This window comes from Canis lupus, chromosome 3 (assembly GCF_011100685.1).
Source record: "Canis lupus familiaris isolate Mischka breed German Shepherd chromosome 3, alternate assembly UU_Cfam_GSD_1.0, whole genome shotgun sequence".
Classification (NCBI taxonomy): Eukaryota; Metazoa; Chordata; class Mammalia; order Carnivora; family Canidae; genus Canis; species Canis lupus.
In genome coordinates, this window is record NC_049224.1 from 34,748,832 (window position 1) to 34,754,831 (window position 6,000).

The 6,000-nt window shown below is 37.9% G+C and overlaps 1 long non-coding RNA gene across 1 annotated transcript in view; it reads right to left on the reverse strand.

Annotated features, from left to right (window-relative positions):
• Positions 1 to 1,824, reverse strand: part of LOC102156517 — a 37,498-nt gene extending 35,674 nt beyond the window's left edge. Inside the window, exon 1 of the long non-coding RNA XR_005356330.1 lies at positions 1,666 to 1,824. This is a non-coding gene — a long non-coding RNA (uncharacterized LOC102156517). The remainder of the gene's footprint in view (positions 1 to 1,665) is intronic.
• Between the last annotated feature and the right edge of the window lie 4,176 nt (positions 1,825 to 6,000).

The window sequence follows — 6,000 nt, forward strand, 5'->3', positions numbered from 1 at the left end:
TCAGCATGTAATCAGCCAAAGCAGCATGGCATAATGGGTTCTTCCTGTGGGTGTGTGCATGTGTTCATGGATCACGTGAATATACTACCACAGTGATATAAGTTCCCCTAATTGAATTTCAACTAAAGAGCAGTTATAGTTGCCAAGCAACACACACTTGGTCACTCTATTTCCTATTAAATAAACAAACAAGGGAAAATACTGGGAAAATGGCTAGCCAGCCCTGAGGTGTAATTGGTTCATGACCCAATTTTTTTCATATGCTAAATAATAGGCTCAATAATAAAAAAGCCTGGAGCCCTGTGTCCTGATCTATTGAAACTAATGACCAACTTAAAATCAACAAATGAAATTTCTTATTTTTTTTCATGAATTATATTGGCATTTATTTATTCGTTATTTCATTTCTTTATTCAATATATTTGAATATATTTTATGTGCCAGTCAAAGGTGATTAAACAAAAGCCTTCTGGGAGCTCATAGTCTAGTACAAGAGACAGACTACTAGAATTCTAATGCCATGTAGGAAGAAATAGTGCAACCCAGGGCATGGCGTGGATTTCAGACATCCAGATACTTGATTTATCATGCCAGGCATTTAGGCACCACTGTGCCTTTGCTCAATCTGATCAATTCCTATAGCCACCTTCCTGGACTTATGCAATAGATGAATTTAAACCTGTTCTTTGACAACTAGTTCAAATATGACCCTTTCTCTGAGGCTTTCCTTTATTCTTCTTCCTTCATCAGACTTTCCACACCACCCCCAGGCTCCTTTCAGGTAAAATCCGTCATTCCCTTCTCTGAGTTTCCCAAATGTTTAGAATATGCCTTTGTAGAGCAGTCACCCTATTTTATTACATTTGTGGCTTTGATATGTTTCTCTGAATAGAAGAAGACTTTTTGGAAAGAAGAGAACTGTCATTCTCTGTCCTTGCAAAGCCTCTGGTCCGCTGTAGGTATTAAAAATTATGTTCTGGATTGTATTGGCTCAAACAGAAGAGCCGTTGACTGTGAACTGCTATCCACTCTCCAAATCAGCCCCAGCACTACCTGTCTTCTTGTCTTTCTAAAATGCGGCAGGGTGATTTTGCAGCAAGGAATAATAACAGGTAGCCCTCTTGTGGATGAATGTGAGATGAACCAGATCTTATTTTTGTGAAAAACAGAAAAGGCTTCCCGATCAGACATACATGGTACTTTGCCACCACCATTCCAGGGACTGCCCCACCTTTACGGTTCAGTGCTGAACCCTTATAGGAATCCTGGGGCGTCACCTTGTGAGGCCTGTGTCTATAGTTTGGCTGGTGTCAGGACTTTCAGATAAATGGAGTTTTTTGGCCATAAGAACATTTTTCTGTGCTTTGGCCAAGAAATTTCATGGCTATGAAACTGGAAAAGCAGCAACTCCAGTGGTGATTAGCAACTTTAGTCTGTCAATAAGCACTGTGTATGAAATCTCTCATGTTCTAAAACCCAGTCACAATCAGAGCTGTGTGTTATAAATTAGATCAGATTGAAGTAAATAACAAATTTAAGTAGAGAACCTAATTTACTGGACCAAACTGTCCCTAAAATTTAACAGAGATACCTCACCTTGGGCTCATCATTTCTTCTTTCAGGTTATTTATAATACAATGCAAGAAACAGTATGTTTTTTCTTACCTTTAAGGCCTCTCTTTACCGTTTGGAATATTCATCCTTTTTACGCCATGGGAAAAAAAATTGTTGGAAAAAATTAAATTTTAACTTACAAATTCTGGGCATGTTTCAGTGTAAAAGGAAAATCACTGCACATTTTGGGCAGTATAATGAATCTGAAGTCTGTCACACATGTAATTGTCTCCTAGGAGACCCAAGCGTAAATCATCACCATGGAGACCACTTCAGCCTTCACTGCTTGAAATTATTAGCATGGATAATCAGCTGGGCTTTGTTTTGGGGGAAGAAAGACTATAAATATCTGGCCAAGCCTTACACACTATTACAGAAGCTGTGTGCCTGAAGGTGAGCTGTGGGATGCAGTGATTCCAAGTCTCTCCAGGATTGTGGGTGGGAAATATCATGGGCTGTGTTCTTAAAACACCTCTTGCACCCAACAACAGATGGGGACAGACACAGAAATGCAACAGCAACAAGGAAAGATAGCAGGTAGACAACCATTGCAGGAGAAATACTTCACTTGAAAGCAAAATTGGAAAGATGCCTACCCAGATTTAGCCTTTCTTTTATTTGCATTGTCTGACCTTCCCCCTTCTCTGAATGTGTCCAAGGTGGGGCGGTCCTAATTAGAGGGAGGGGCCCACCATAATGCAGTAATGTTTTAGGACTGTCTAAAAAGAAGGAAAAAACACATGATGTTCTGTTTCTTGTTAGATTTCCTGAAACTCAATATGTACACAATAACAAAAATAATAATACGAACAATTCTAATAATCATAATAATTAAAGCAACTGTTTACTGAGACCCTCCCTTATCAGAGCTAGACATGGAGCTAGGAGTTCTAGATGTTCTTTCACCGGCCTGGGGAGACCCGGAAATGGGCCTCTGCTGCAGCCCTACCCTCTACAGCCTGCTCTACCTTTATTGGTCACAGTGCTTGCAGCACACCAGCCATACGCAGAGAACGGTAACCATGTCAAGAAAATATTTGGACAATATTTCCTAGTGGGAATAGTGGCAATGTTGCCTGGTAAGCCACTCCTGGGGGCTGATTTGGTGAAAGCTAGAAGATGATAAGGAAAGGGAAAATGTGAATTTACCTTAATAAATAAATAAACAAACAGCTCTCAAAATAAGTGCCTTTAGCAAGATCACAGAATACAAGTCAATATGCAAAAATCAATGAAGGGATAAATATGATGGAAGAGGTTAAGACATGCACATTAAAACTATAAAATATGACTGATAGAAATGATTGAAGAAAAGGAAATCAAGAGATATTGTTTACAGATTGTAAGATGAAATATGGTTAACATGTCAGTTCTCTACGTATGAATCTACACATTGACCTCAAAGCTAAACAAAATACTAGATATATTTTTATAAAAATTGATTAAGCTGATCCTAGAATACATATAAAAATGCAAAGAACTTAGAATAGCCAATTTTGATGGAGAACAAAATTAGAGAAGGTACACTACCAGATTTTACACTAACAGATTTCAAGATTTACTAATCAAGAGAGTGTGTTATTGGCATCAGAATAGGCATGTAGATTAATGCAGCGTGATGCACTGGCCCAAAATATAATTACATGTGTAGGGTCAGTTGATTTTTCAACAATGGTGCTAACATAATTCAGTAAGAAGTAAATGGTTTGTTTGGTGTTTTTTGTTGTTGTTTTTTTAGGAATAATAGCTTTTTAAGAAAGGAGGGAGGGAAAGAAGGAAGGAAGGAAGGAAGGAAGGAAGGAAGGAAGGAAGGAAGGAAGGGAGGAAGGAAGGAAGAGAGGGGAGGAGAGACGGAAGGGAAAAATGGCTTAAAAAGATAAATATTGAAGTATTGGTCATTGTGTAGCAGGCAGGCATAACATTCTCTTCAGATTCAGGGCAGTTGACATTCAAGTTATATACATGGTAGGAAATGTGTTTTCTGATAATTTATTTTTACTCATATAAGTTTGGATGCTGATAATATTTAAACATATTTCTAACCCTTTGATAGCTTATTTATTAAGTGAAGACTTAGTATGTCTTCCACTTTTCTTGAATCCCTAAGAGCACTTTTCCAGATGTACAGTTCTCTTTTAGAACTCATGTGTACCTCCTCCTGCATGATGCTTTCCAGACTTCACAGTCTTCTCTGCCCACCCCTCCAACTACCATGCTTTTGTGGTATTTAGCATGCTTTAGTTTCATTTACCCAGGCCTGACTTCTCATGTGACAGTTATACACATAGCTGCTTTCCCAGCTGTCCTGGAACTCCTAGTAGGAAATGCGTTTGTGTAATTTATCTTCCAGTACCTCATTCATTCGTTCATTCATTCATTTATTCATCATTCACCCATTTAAAAAAAAGTGTTTATCAAGCACCAAAGACCCAAGCACTAACAATACAATGCTGAAAGAGACTAATGGGATCCCTGGGAGAGAGGCAATAAAGTTGACAAACAAGGGGTTCAAAAGAACAATGACCTGGCTCCTGCTCTGAGAAGCAGAGGCTTGCTGCAGCCAATAGTTAGGGAGAGCCACCCTGAAGGACAAAAGATTAGCCCTGCAAAGAGACAAGGAAAAGAGGCAAAGCATCTAGTCTGAGGGAAGAGTGAATGCAAAAGCCCAGAGTGGGTGAATAGATAGGGAATGTTCTAGAAACTTGGAATAGACCAATATGGCAGAGGTTAATATGGGAGAGTAAGAGGTTTCTAAGAGCAAATAAGCTCAGGAACATTTGGATGCTGCATCCTACACTCACCTTTTGGAGATTTACAATATATTATCAAACCAGAGATGCAGAAAACATTTAGTAAAAGGTTCTTTCTTAACTTTCTTTAGCATGGAATGTCAGACATATTTGACCATGGGATCAATTTTTAATTTTGTTATACATGTTAATATTCCATGGTATATACATTAGGGAATGCTGTTTTAATTGAGATGAGTAGGAGGCTTTTGGAGGAATAGAACAGAGAAACCTGGAGAACAGAAACAGAATCACCAGGAAAAATAAACAAAAACAACCAGAATGAATGCTTATATAAAATATGCATATATAAGTACACTATAAAGTACACATTTTTAAAGTATGTTCCCTACTGAGGTCTTTTGTTCTAACAACTATTGTGAGATAGGCAAAGCAAGAGTTATCACAGATAATTTATGAAAGGGCAAGCCTCAGGAAAGAAGTGGCTTATGTAGGGTGAGGTTCTTAGTAAAAGAAGATGAACCTTGAATCTGACTCCAAACCCAAAGCGCTTCCTACTATAGCAGACTGCTTCCACATGCCATTGAAGCACTTATGGATTTCTAGAGAAATTGTCAGAAATAGCATTGAACAGGTTCCTTGAACCCACATCTCATACGGATCAATAAAGTGAAGCCTCTCCAGCCACATAAAAAGCTGATTAGGAAAAGAGCTGGTAATCAGGTATAATTTGCCATCTGTTGGAGCAGGACGTCTCCTGATGAAACTCCCATGAATGATTGGTGTGGTGACATAACCTAAAATCTACTCTCCTTGAAGTTCTTAGAGGGCTCAAGGTTAGAAAAGAACTCATCAAGCACCTGAATAGGAGAAACCAAGCAATTTTGATGTTCATGTACAGATATTCTAAATGGAAATGCATAAAATGAATAAAATAATGTAAGAAGGCAATAAAATAAATGTTCCCCTTAACTCAAAGGGCGATACTGTGTTCTAAGAGCTGAGGGTACAAGATCTACATCTCAGGAGTGGTATTGGGACTGTAGAAAGTATTTTTCTTTCAGACAAAAATTATATGACCTTGGTTTCAAACATTCCACTTGCCTTGTTGACTATTGGATCTTTCTCTTTTAAACAAAATTGTGGTTCATTGTTCTCCCATATTATTCTAACAATCAATTTGACATTTTCTCTCTTCTAACTTGACATTACTGCTAGAGAACTTTAAATGTGGAAGTTTCCATATTAGTGACTATTAATCTGATTTTTTTCTACCTGCTTTGGAACATCTGTTTTATTCAATTCTTGTGCCCTGAAATTTTTGACTCCTGAAACTGTTCTTGTTCTAACTAGAAATTTGGTGCCCTTGGTTCTTCAAAGCATCTCACTTCTTCCTCTGGCCTTTATGGATAATAAAAATAATCCTAATATATATGTATGTCTTCTCTGGAAAGTATTTCTAACCACTTACAAATGGGCATGAATAACAAAAGAGGTTGCAATGTTTGAAATACATTTATGTAGGAAAATCCATCCATAAGACAGGGATGTAAGCAGATGTAAGAATGAAGTCCAAATGCGGGAAATTGAATGCAACTGAAAAAAATCCACAATTCTAAGCTTCCAGATGCTCATT